The 13,837-nt window shown below is 39.2% G+C and overlaps 1 long non-coding RNA gene across 1 annotated transcript; it reads right to left on the minus strand.

Moving 5' to 3' along the window:
* Positions 1-7,100: 7,100 nt before the first annotated feature.
* Positions 7,101-13,837, minus strand: LOC130470437 (uncharacterized). Its single transcript, XR_008930734.1, has 4 exons — positions 13,174-13,837; positions 12,679-13,083; positions 8,138-8,202; positions 7,101-7,250 (listed from the first exon to the last, which is right to left on the minus strand). It is a non-coding gene; the product is annotated as an uncharacterized lncRNA (long non-coding RNA).

Raw genomic sequence — 13,837 nt, forward strand, 5'->3', positions numbered from 1 at the left:
AATCTTTAGGATGGATGGTACGTCTAGCTGGGTTCTGATGAGATATGTATCCGTCGTACCTATTCCAATCCGGTTGAGGAGATTGTACAATGTACTCCTCGCGGTGGTAGGGCGTGGGCTCTCTACTCATCGATGGGGGCTCTTAAAGATCGGGTCTTGCCTCCTCATGCCTGGATGCTCTTTCTCTCCTGGAAGTATGTCTCTGACGCCTAGATGGATGCTCACTGCGGATAGGTATCGGTTCCTCCTCTACCGGTAGAACTATCTCTTGCTCCATGGTTACCAAGAGATTTCGTCCCGGTGGCCTTGGACGTTTATTGCCAATAGCAATGGTCTGAACTCCCTCCTTGCCTCCCGAGGACAACTCTGCCATAGCTTTCATAAATGCTAAGGCGTCTAGAAACTGTTGACGAGTAAACATCTGGGACAGGGACGAGATGTGGCTTTGCTGGGGTGGGGGAGATGGGGTGGTTTGCTATTCTCCCTCTTGCGAAGTTTCGTCTTCTATGACTACATCATTGGGGTTCTCAAAACCTGAGGGAGCTGTTATTTTAGATTTGAGTATTGGTAAGGCAGAACTGACTGCTGCCACAACGGTACTCGCTTGGACCGGTTTGGATGTAATTTTAGTTGTGGAGTTGGTTTCTACCGATTGGGGAATATTCGTACTCTTTTTTGATTTCTTGTTACTGACTGGAGTGATGACTGGAGAGAGATCGATCCATGATTGTTGTTTTCACAAGATTGGGAAGTCCCCTCCTTCTAGCGCCAATTGTTCCGGTATAGATTAGGAACGGCTGGAGAGGCCTTGCTGGTTGTATGATCTGTGGTTGTCTTGGAATACTCCTGCACAGATGACACTGGTAAACTAGCCTTGGAGGTGATTCGAGGATCCTCCCTCGGATGCCTAAGTCAGATATTAAGTTGGATACGTATTTATGGTGGGGTAAAATGATTGGGATTGCGTACCTTTTACAATAAATGAGGCCCGTATATATAGGCGTGGGTCGGGTGTACGGATCATATGGGTCCTACCCGAGGGATAGCGACCCGTTGACTCCTTGATGGGCCACGTATTCTATTGCTACCAGCATTATAGGGTAGCTGGTAAGAACAGTAGATGCTGATAAGGCTTGTTTGTATGCAGACCTTACGCGGGTGAGGGTGTTACCAGCAGGCTGGTAGCACACCGGTACAGTTAGATTGTCATTTCGTGCTTCTAAGTTGGTACTTGACTTTCAGCCTAATCTCCATTTATTTAGCTGTTTTAATTTTTCTGTTAAATTTTAAATTTTGAATCAAATAAAATCATAATGACCTGTTAATCCAGGTTGTGTGCACGTGCATTTGAGCCCAATACGCATTCAGGAAAGGTCTTCTCCATACAATGAATCAACCTCGGCTAATTGTTTCATACCCGATACAAGGTTAAAGATAGGGAGATAGGTGAGAAGCAAAAACATTGGGTGCTACAAATGGGCAGACCTGTCTAAGGAATTGGTGGCGAACAACGGAAAACACCTAGAACCCCATATTGATGTTTTTCGTTTCAGAGTTGTGTCGACTTCGAAGTTGAATTTGCGCTTGATTGAAATTTCTAAAACGTTACAACTTCTACTTATCAAACTCCCTGTTTCAGATGTTTTAGTATCAGGACAGCAGTTTTGTTTGATACATCTGGTATTATGATTCAGGGAAACTCAAGTATTTGGGATTCGGGAATTATATAAAATTGACTAATTTGGGTGATGCAAAGCTTTAGCATGGTCGGCGACTATAGTCGACTACGCTAAATAAATATAAAGAGATTTTAGCCGCACATTTATTTATTTAAATATTATTGTTAACAAGAATCAATTTTATGTGAGAGGGCGAAGAATCATGTCATGGATCGATAAATACATGAATCTAATTCAGTATCACCCCCTCCGTGTGGTTTGGGACATTTGAAACACTTGATCTAATCGGATGGAGATCTTTACGCTTTCCATTTTTTATTTGGAGGATGAGGAGGTTGCAGGCACGTATGGTAGAGGACGAGGTCGTCATAGAGTGGATATGAAAGTGTATAAGTTGGATGAAAATTGAGATTTTGTGCTAGGGAAAGACACTTGCTTCTCTGTTTCTGTAAGATATTATCCAGAAATTGCATATACTTGATGGATCCCAAATTCCAATTAGGTCGTGAGGATGTAATAGGGCCTTCTCAGCTGCATTTTCGGCCCATTACCTGTAACCTTTAACTAATTGTAGATCAAGTATGAATCCTCGGTGTGGACTTGGTACGGAGTACATGTACATATTTCAATACCCACCATTTATTACCGGCTACCAAACAGGCTGTTAAGACTACTTTACAGAATAACATTTACATAGCATATACAAGCTTTCCACCACAAAAACAACAAATTCTGATGCAAATACCATTCAAATTTATGTCAAACCAAAAATGTTTACAAGATAGGTCATATATAAACCTAACAAAACAAACAATACACTCTGTAGACACAAAAAATTTGTAGTGTATTACAAATTAATTAAATTAATTAATTTGGACCGATATCATATTATTAATCCATTTTAATTATTTTTGGCCCACCTAAGTTAAATACCCAAGTTATCAAATGTAATTTGGGTCATAAATATTTGGGCTAGATCGTATTGTTAGCCCAAAATAAACAAATCGAGTGGACCGGGTTAAAGACTCTCAAGTCACAAAATGGGCGCGAGTCCAAACCTATCAAGTCCATTAAAGGAGTCTCCGTCTCCTATAAATACTACTCTATTTTAGGAGCGAGGACCAGAAAATTATTATTCTCGAGAGCTCATAAAAAATCTCTTAGAATTCTCTCTGAAAGTAGTCAATAAACGCATCAAATCTGTGTCGACTGCTTAGCCAAACTCAAATTGACATCATCAAGCGGACATCACCCTGATGAGTCATATTTGTACAGGGTATTTTAGGCACATTTAGGTTGCATTATTAGGCATTTATATCATTTTAGTTGCATTTAGGGTCACATTTGCATAAGTTATCGTTGTCGTACTCTATTACGCCCCGTTTGTGTTTTCTTTAATGTTTCAGGTGATTTCACGGTCATTTGGACGCTTTCGGAGTGTTATGAGTTGATTTGGATGATGAACGGATGGAATGTTGACTCAAGGATCATTGCATGTCTCTAGGGATAATTTTGAGTCAACAACGAAGCTAAACGCTATTTTTCTAAGCATCAAAACGGACAAGCGTTCACTCTTTTGATGAGATCTCAAGTTCTACATGTCAGAATGAGACGATTTTGATTGAGCTAGAAAGTAGGCTTCAAGAGCTTTCCAACGACAGGTCACACGTCCTTATAGGCATTATAGAACAAGAGTTATGACATAAACAAGATGGCTCGACTATCCGATTCGCCCACGGCTCACAACGCAGGCCCAACTCTTCTCCTTGGGCGCGAAAACCAGTGACCAACCAGCGGGGCCGCTGGTTTCTCCGCCCAACTGACTTCCGTGCGGGTTCGTTGCGTCACTTCTCGCGATCGTTCAGTTAAATGATAACTTATGTAATTATTATTATTTCCTATTTTGTTTAGAATTTAGGAAGCATATAAATATTCAAGGGAATTAATTTATTTTCCCTTATGCTTTTATTTTTCCTAATGTTTTAATTCCTTCAGAATTCCTAGAACTCCTTTTCACGTTAGTTTCTATTCTTCCCTTTTCCATTGTTGAACCCTAGCTTTTCAATTTTCAATTCATCAATCTAGAGGTAATTCAAGAATTGTTTTTGCTTTAATTTATTACTAATGTTTTCGTTCCTTAAGTTTAATTTTTCCTTTGATCGTGAAATTCATGCTTATTATTTCTATCATGTTTGTTAATTCAATTATGAGCGAGTAGTCATTTTCTACGGCTAAGTAAGGGAAGACATGTTTATACCATGATTGTTATGCATTAAAGTTTGCAAATTTCTAGATTATGCTTGAGTAATTCCAATTGATTTGTTCCTAATTGTTGATTCATGTTATTGGCCAATTTCATGGATTGATTATCTAGCTAATAGGAATTAGAATTGAAAGATCATATTTTTAGAGGCCTAGTGCAATTGGCAATTCTGATTATGTTAGCGATCGTATTGCATATGTTGAATTGAAAGTGTTAAGACCCGACCGTAGGATTAGCATGTACTTTAATTACTCGGCTTAGTTTATTCATTTCCGAAATGATTTGTGTTCGTGGATTGGTATAAGCATGGTGAATCGAACAGATGCCCTAGACCTTTAATTCATCGATAAATTCTCATTTACATTATTGCTTTATTTTTACTAGTTAATACTCAAAATCAACTTTCGTTATTGAAATAGTTTATTTAATTGGGCAAAAACGAATAGAACTTGTCTCCCTGTGGGATCGACCCGTATTTGCTAAGTATCTGCTAACAACAGACGCCGTGCACTTGCGTTATCACTTTTTAACTCATCACACCCTAAACTCAAACTCAGGTTGACGTCATCAGACGACTATCACCCTAAACTCAAACTCAGGTTGACGTCATCAGACGACTGTCACCCTAAACTCAAACTCAAGTTGACGTCATCAGACGACTGTCACCCTAAACTCTCAGGTTGACCTCATCAGACGACTGTCACTCTAAACTCAAACTCAGGTTGACGTCATCAAACGACTATCACCCTAAAACCAAATCCAGGTGTCATACACGTGTCACCGTCAGCTGCGGAATAGAATCAGAGGACTTAGTTTATTTTCTTGTAAACTGTCAAATACAGAGATTGTACCCAAACATTCAAATATTAATAAAATTACTTTGTTACATTATTTTCTATCTTATTTTCCTAGACTAGAAAATTCGTGTAAACAAATTTTGGCACGCCCGGTGGGACAATCTCTGCCTCTCATCTCTGTTTCCATGGATCCAAAGAAAATTGACTCTCAACCCACGTGACAACTGTCACAGTTCAGGAGCGAGTTGCAGCATTGGTTGCAATGTTCCAAAACACTGGCATAATTACAAGAGGAATGAGGAAGAAGAATACTGCCTCTGCTGTAGCAGATCTGCAAACTGCATGTGTTCCTACCAAGGCGCGCAAACACCATGCTTTTCCCGCAGTTCCTAAGGTGTTTGTCACACCTTCCTCTCAATGGTCGCATGAAGCCCGTGTATTCGGTTCACTGTTTCCAGTTGAATCAGAATAACATCATGTTGCTTCTCTTGAATTGAAGCAAAGCTTCCTTGGGGATTTTGACAAGACGGTCATCCACAATAGCCCACTCTTTGAATTTTATGACGGAGATAACAACTCTGAAACTGGTAGTGTTTCTCCAACTGCGACATTCGAAGAGGCACCTGGTTTTGAAGACCCCTATGAATTCTCACATGCATACATTGCGTCTGTAATGGTGATTAATGCGAAAAATGTGGAGGAGAAACTTGCTGAGATGAGGGTTCTTCTCGAACGTCTAAAGACAGACGAAGAAGAAAAATATGCTAAAATCAAGCATCTAACTAAGAAGCTTAACAAACGCCATACAGACGCCACTTCAAGTCACGGGAGTTCTGAGAGTGATGGTGATAGCTCAGACTCTAGTAGTCACTCAAGTGGCTCTGTCAAGGTCAGTGCTCAAAAAATACAAGACATTATAGCCAAAGCTATCAAAAGTGAACTGGAAGGAGGCTCTCATGGCAATCAGCGTTACGTCAAACTTTATACAAAGAGAATTGACAAGCTGCGGATGCCAACAGGTTACCATCCACCAATATTCAACCAATTCGATGGGAAGGGTAATCCCAAACAACTTGTCTCACACTTCATAGAGACATGCAACTATGGTGGTACAACAGACGACTTGCTTGTTAAGCAATTAGTCCGTTCTCTCAAAGGGACTGCCTTTGATTGGTACAATGGTCTGTCTGCACAATCCATTGATAGTTGGAATCAAATGGAGACATAATTTTATACAATATTCTTCATCACTCAACGCATAGTTAGCATGGTTGAGCTGACGCAAACTGAACAATGGAAGGATAAGCCGGTCCTTGAGTACATCAACCGTTGGTGCGTGTTGAGTCTGGAATGCAAAGATTGTCTGACTGAAACTTCTGCTGTCGAAATGTGCATCAATGGAATGGATTGGGATCTTCTTTATATATTACAGGGTATAAAGCCAAGATCATTTCAAGAGCTGGCTACGAGGGCTCATGATATGGAGATTTCACTCAACAACAAGAAAAAGGGAACTTCTTCAGAAGCAAAGAAAGAGAAGAAGGAATACACTAAGGTTGAGAAACCTTTCAAAAGTCTGACTAAGGAGACGATGTCATTAACTGCTAGTTCAGCGCCTATCAAGATTTCTGGAAAGGCGAAGGAGGAATAAAAAGCCTCGTCTTCCAGGTTTTCCAAGAGCGACAAGCCCACTTTGAAGGAGCTGCAGGCTAAGAAATATCCCTTCCCAGACTCAGACTTTCCTGACATGTTAGATGAATTTCTTAAAAACAAAGTCATATAACTAACTGAGTCCAAGCGACCCGAGCAAATGGGAAGAACTTCTAATTCTAAATACTGCCCGTATCATAAATTGCTGAGTCATCCCATCGAAAAATGAATAACTCTTAATGAGAAGATTATGCAACTTGCTAAGGATGGGAAGATTGTTCTTGATCTGGATGAGGTGGTTACGACTAATCACGCTTCAACAGCTTGTGAATCACTTCTACAGGCTCAAACCGTACAATTAAAGTTTGGAGCCAGTAATTGTTTAGGTGATGAGATAAGCAGTTCAACACGAGGATGTGTTATCAGTTGAACATCATAGCATCATTGTCACCCCGCATGATGAGGATGACAAAGGGTGGACGGTTGTCACAAGGAAGAGGCCGAGAAAACAAGTACACCAGCCACAACCGCAACCCCCTCGTCGCAAGAAGAAACAACAAAAGAAGAAGTGTAACGCCCCGACCTCTAATTCACTTATTAAAGCATACTTAGCAGCGAAATTTACCTAATTCGGTCGGGACATTACGGTCGTAACTCCCTCTTGGGAATTACAAGGCAACCATCAATCATAAGCTATTAAACTCCAAAATTAACATAATAATCCTTTTTAAATCCTTAATAAAAGTACGTAACTTAATCAAGAATCTTTACTTAAACTTGTTACAACTTAACATTAACTTAGGTGAACAATGTAATAGTGAAATCCTCGCCACTACTCGTTTCCGTGGTCCCCAGCAGTACCTAAAACAGAAAACAAAACGGTGAGCCGAAGAATCAGTAACGAGTTACCCTAGCATCGTAACATCATTTCAATTCATTTTATTTAATAACACAGGGAGAATAGAATATAGTAAAACATTTAATAAAACATCATTTCAGAAACATAATTTCAGAGACGTCATTTCAGAAATATCATTTTAGGAACATAATTTCAGGAACATCTTTTCAGGAACATCATTTCATTAATCTTTTTCCTTTTAATAATATTATTTTGGTCGTCATGACATTACAGGAAAACATGGTAGGACGTCTCCTACGAACAGGGGAAGCTAGTGCTTCATAACAGGGGGGAGCCAGTGCTCCATAACAGGGGAAGCCATTGCTTCTTATCAGGGGAACCTTGGTTCCAAATCAGGGGAAGCTAGTGCTTCATAACAGGGGGAGCCAGTGCTCCATAACAGGGGAAGCCATTGCTTCTTATCAGGGGGAACCTTGGTTCCATATCAGGGGAAGCCAGTGCTTCTTATCAGGGGGAACCTTGGTTCCATATCAGGGGAAGCCAGTGCTTCTTATCAGGGGGAGCCTGGGCTCCATAACAGGGGAACTTGACCAGTTCTTACACTTTCATTTATCATGTTTACATTTCTTTTCGTTGAACATTAATCGGGAAAATTTCATTCATTCAGGATGGTTCAATAAAACCATTAAATCTCGTTATTTCATAAAATCATTTCTTTCAGGAATAATAATTCATTAAATCAATACTTTGCATAAAGCTGCATTATCATAAAACAATTCAATCTAATCATACTTGTAATCCCGCAAATCATAAAACATCAATCTTTCATAACATCATTAGTACATAAAAACATTTCGAAGGGATTGCGGGTACTAGCAATAACCGTTACCTCAATTCCGCAATTTGCTAAGCCTTTTTCCTTGATTCGTTCGTCCTGAGCTCCGAGTCCGAATTCTTTTAAAAGATTAAATTATTGGATTAATGTTAAAACGACAAATACTATAAAGTTAATATTTTCTAAATAACGTTGTTAGTTTATAGTTCATAAATCAATTAAATATGAAATAATTAAATAAAACGTATAGTTAAATTCAAGTTTTAGGTAAAATTTAAATCTAGAATAATTACCAAATTTGTATAAAATAACAGTATTAGAATAAATAACTAAAACATATTAATTTTATTTGAATAATACATATTAAGTAAAACATATTAACAAATTTAGAATAAATAAGTAAAACATACTAACAATATTAGAATGAGTAAAACAACTTAGTAAAGAAAGTGGGCCAAGATAGGAGTTGGGCTTACTTGAATTGTAGAATAAAACCCAAAGCTTCTTTATAGGAACACAGTTCCTAAAACTCACGCAAGAAAGAACAGAAAGGAGGGCAGGGACAGGAACGACGGAACAGGGGAAGGAGGAAGGGTGGCGGCATGGTCGGGACGGCACAGTGCGCTGGGCGGTTCTGCGCGTCGGAGGTGGGTGTTGGAGGTGGCTGCGGCTGTGGTGGAGGAGAGGGAGGTGGAGCGCGGAGCCGCGGAGGGAGAGGGAGACAGGAGAGGATGGACGCGAAGGGAGAGACGATGAAGGGAAGGTTGGGCACGGTGGTTCTGGGTGGTCGAAGTGGTGTTGGGAGGTCAGGGTGATGCTGGGTGGTTGCGTTGGTGGTGGTTTCCGGCGAGGCATTCGGTGGTGGTGAGTGCAAGAATTGAAATTGAAATTAAAATTAAAATTGAAATTGAAATTGAAATTGAGATGTTTATTGTTCGTTGATGGTTGTTTTTGCTTGAAATTTCAGTCTAACTGAACAACTATTTATAGAAATGGGGAATTGTCCATTGATGTATGTAGGTGAGCTCATTTGCAAAGTTTTGTTGACAAATGTCAAAGGAATATCAAAAACATGGTGACTAAGGCTTTAAATTTCAGATTAGTGTCAATGAATTTGCTGAATCACTTTGAGAATGAAAATGGAGATGACAAATGGAAAGTTAAGTTTTGACTTTCATGGCAAGGAGATATGTGAAGGAGAAGAAGAGGATGAAGAAACTGATTTCTTGGTTTCTTGAGTGAATAAGGGTATTTTAGGAATTTAATAAATTTTCAGACTTTAATTACTTATTTTGGACATTAATCTGAAAATAAAATAATTTCCTTGAGTAAAATTAATTATCAAAAATAATTCTTTGAAGTGCAAATAAAAATAAATTTAGCTTTCGAATAAATTTTTTTATAGTAAAAACGTTAACTTATTTTATAAATGACAAAATAAGATATAAAATATAGATAAGCTCGTAAATATGAAAATAGATTATAAAACCTTAAAAATAATAAATCGTGTAACAATATTAAAAATTCAAGTAAAATAAAACTTCGTTAATCAAAATAAGGTTCGAAATTAGGATTTAAAGTGGTTTTAAGCTAAATAAAAATAATTTGAGCATAATTAATCGAGTTTTAAAAATTCAGGGTATTACAAGAAGAGCGTCAAACGCTCAAAAGGAAAAAGAAAGTCAAGGAGTGCTAACAAACATACGGTGCTCCCTATCGATATGCTTGAACAGGAGCCTTTGGATCCTGTAACTTTGGAACAATTTTTTCAAGAAGATTATTTCACTGCAGTGACTGTCAATACAGTCTCATTTGTTGAGGGTGAGGAAGAACTAGTCGGTGAAGAGGAGACGTCCATAAAATTAACCTTACAACATTCTAAACCAGTGGTAGACTCAAAAGTTGCCGCTATATTAGCAGTGTTGTCATCACATATGGGCTGGAAGCAAATTTTCCGTTTGCCTAAGGAAATGTGTCAACAGGTGGCCCTTGCGCTCCAACACCCGTAATTATATGTTGACAAGATAAAGGATGCTGGGGAGCCTGCGGAAAATTCGCCTAAGTGTCTATCTTGCAACACATCTTTAGCCTTTACAGATGATGACTTGCTCATGGGGTCAAAGCCCCACAATCGACCATTATTTGTGCCTGGCTATATTCGTGAACAAAAAGTTGGCCGCATCTTAGTCGATGGTGGATCCGCTGTCAAAATTATGCCGAAGTCCACGATGGTTGATTTAGGGATCAAAACGAATGAGTTGTCAACCAGTCGGATCGTCATCCAAGGATTCAACCTTAACAGTCAGCGGGCGATAGGTATTATACGCCTTGAACTCACCATGGGGGAATTGACATCATCTACCCTTTTCCATGTGATTGACACAAAAACGTCTTATAAGATGTTGCTTGGACGCCCTTGGCTTCATGAAAATGGCGTCGTCGCATCAACCCTCCATCAATGTCTCAAATACTATCGTGGAGGTAAAAAGAAAATAAACGGGGATGTTAAACCTTTCACCAAGGTTGATTCTTACTTTGCTGACGCCAAATTCTTCGAAGATGAAGGAGCGTCAAGTGAGATTTTACCGTCTCAGATTCACTCTACGGGCAAGAAGGGTGATAAGAAGAAGGTTGATTCATCCTTAATCCCTAAGGAGCCGCCAATTCAGAAGAAAGAACTTCAGAAGGAAAAGGTAACTAAAGAGGTTGTCGCTCAACCCATCCAAAAGACAAAAGCATCATCGATCGCCCGTGTCTTGCGGTACATCCCAAAGTCGCGTCGTAAAGAAGGAGAATCGCCATTTGCGGGATGTCAAGACGCTCAACTCGAAGGAAAGGTGGAGAAGAAATTTGATGAAGTCGCTCTCCAAGACTTGAAGAGTAAAAAAAAAAATTCCCCTGGTAAGGACAAGAGGAGTCAAATCATTAAGTCGCCTACCATTGAGGATTCTGCAGGAATCAAAGAGCTAAATAAAGAGAAGTTTGACCCGAATGCATATAATCTCTTGGCGAAGTCGGGATATGATTTTGAAAACCCAACACCTATGGGTAAGGTCATTGATGCTAAACCTCGTGGTCTTAAGGACACACAAAAGAAATTGCTTCAGTATGGTGACGGGTTTCAAGAAACCAAGACGGGGGTAGGATTTAAATGCGCCACACCAGTCAAAATCTCGATATAACGAAAAGTGAACACCTCATCTTCACAGTATATAACTGCAGAAGAGGTTGAAGAAAATGAAGTTGAAATTGATGATCAGCCAGAAAAGATTTCTGTTTTTGATCGACTGCGTTCGCCTGCAACTAGGAACCAGTCATTTGTATTCGACAGGCTTGGTGAACATAATAATGCGAGGAAAATATTATCAAGTCCTCACACAAAGAAGAAAGGATTCTTCTTTAGTCGTGTCGGCGCGTCATCCATGTTTGACGACCAACCAAGACGGTCAGCACTTAGTCGCATCAGGAAGAGAAATGAGGATGCAAGAAAAAATGATGACACAAGGGAAAGTGATGACACAAGAAGTGTGGTTCCCTCCCGCATGAAGCGTACTCAGGACATAGACATCACTGAACAACAACCTCTTAAAGCAAGAGTTCGTACTTTGGTGTTTACCAACCAAAATAAGACATAAGATAAAAAAAAGGAAATCAATGAGGCTCCCAAGACACTGGAAGACGGGGGCATGGGAAAACACTCACATTATATCCCTTTACCCTCGCAAATCAAATTGGGAGAATGAATTTCATGAAATTCATCATTCGAAGACCTGGAAAAAGCTATCAAGCATCAGGGATTCGAGAAAATGGTAAACATGAAGATTGGAGAAAGCTTCCGAGCACCAACCCTCAACAAACATTCTGTGTGATTGGAGTAAGCTCAAAAGCACCAACTCATTCCTAGAAATTTTGGAGAAAGCTGTCAAGTACCGAAGTTTCGCCAAAAAAAAAAAGAGCTTGGAGATTGGAGTAAGTTCAAAAGCACCAACTCTTTCCTAGAGATCTAGAGAAACGCTCGTCTGTCATGCGTATTCAATAAAAAGTTCAACCATGCTCCTTTCAAGCGAAATACATAGTTCTTGTAGTTAGATGACCTACAAAGTCGTTGACGCAGAAGGACACATGGAGCCTATCAAAGACAAGTTCTGAAGTGGTACTACTAACGAAAAGTGAAATCTTTGTAAACTCCTAAGTAAGAGGATAAACTGCTCGCTCGGAAAAAAAAAAAACCAAAAGATGGATGTTGAACTACGTTGGCTTGATCTTGCAAAGTAAATTATCAATTATTTTGCAAATACGTAGGCAGCTTGAGTAGCAAGAAAAAAAAAAACCATTCAAGTGCAGCCACACCAAAAAAAAAAAATCACAAACATTGTTACACTCCTGGCCCGCAAGAGTCTAAACTGTGAACGGCAAAATAATTATTCATTGCTACACTCCTGGCCCGCAAGAGTCTAAAATGTGAACGGCAAAATAATAAAACAAACTTGTTTTGTTGGACAACGATTAAGTGATTTTGAACAAGTATCAAACTGAAGTATATCACTTTAATAAAATAGGAGATTGACAACATGACATAGGTTTTGGAGACATACCGTCAAGACATGCAATGCAACTCCCCTTTAGAGACCAAGGATCATCTGAAGATGTCAGGCTCACTGTGGAAACACGATGGTCTGACATCTCTGATGGGTTCATTGTGCAAACACGATAAATCCTTCTTCAAAAAGTCTCCAGGTCTTCAAACGAATCATCTGGGATGACAGGTTCACTGTGCAAACACGATGACGTGACACCCCTGATGGGTTCACTGTGCAAACACGATGACCCATCACGATAAATCCTCCTTCAAAAAGCATCCAGGTCTTCAAACGGATCATCTGAGGATGACAGGTTTACTGTGCAAACACGATGACCTGACACCCCTGACGGGTTCACTGTGCAAACACGATGACCCATCACGATAAATCCTCCTTCTTTCCATTTGAGCCTCCACTAAGCTACAAAAAAAAAAAAAAAAATAACACATATACAAAAAAAAAGTAGAAGTAAAAAAAAATATATAGTCTAAAAGGGTGTACAACAATCACCTTACTTAGTCTATATCCCTGACTGTATCTCGAGTACGAGGCGACGAAACAATAGGTCTGTCAAAATTGAAGACCTGCACACACAAAAGTCAAACGTATCAAGGATACACCATTTCCCACCTCAATTAAAAAATATACAAAGTACGTAATGCCAAATTTAAGTTAATATGTCGAACTAATGGAAAGCTCTAGCTATTTGAAGTTCATGCGACAAACGGCATACAAGTGATACTTAATTGAGCAATTTGTAGTCAAGTAACAACAATATACTAATATGCATAACCAAGGAAGCATATATGGCATTAAGAGTTCATGTATGGGCGTGGATATATTTCGTATGTCAAAGGTTTAGTTCCGACACTCTGATCAAAGGAAAAAGGGATCATTATTTTTTTGATTTAATTAAACCCATGAAGATGATAATGCTGACGCACTTAACTGAAATGCAACACAAACAAATATGCTATGTTTATTGCCATGGAATGTTGGCACACTTGGTTTCAACTTTCAGAGAATTTGGTTTGGCGGTTCAAAAAATAAAAAATACAAAGTCCGACAAACTATGATCAACACAATAACCATGCCAGGCCAGTAAATAAGTCTCAATTGTTTCAAAAAAAAAAAAAAGCAAAGATGCATACACAGGCGGTATCAAAGGAGTAAA

Source organism: Spinacia oleracea, chromosome 3 (assembly GCF_020520425.1).
Source record: "Spinacia oleracea cultivar Varoflay chromosome 3, BTI_SOV_V1, whole genome shotgun sequence".
Classification (NCBI taxonomy): Eukaryota; Viridiplantae; Streptophyta; class Magnoliopsida; order Caryophyllales; family Amaranthaceae; genus Spinacia; species Spinacia oleracea.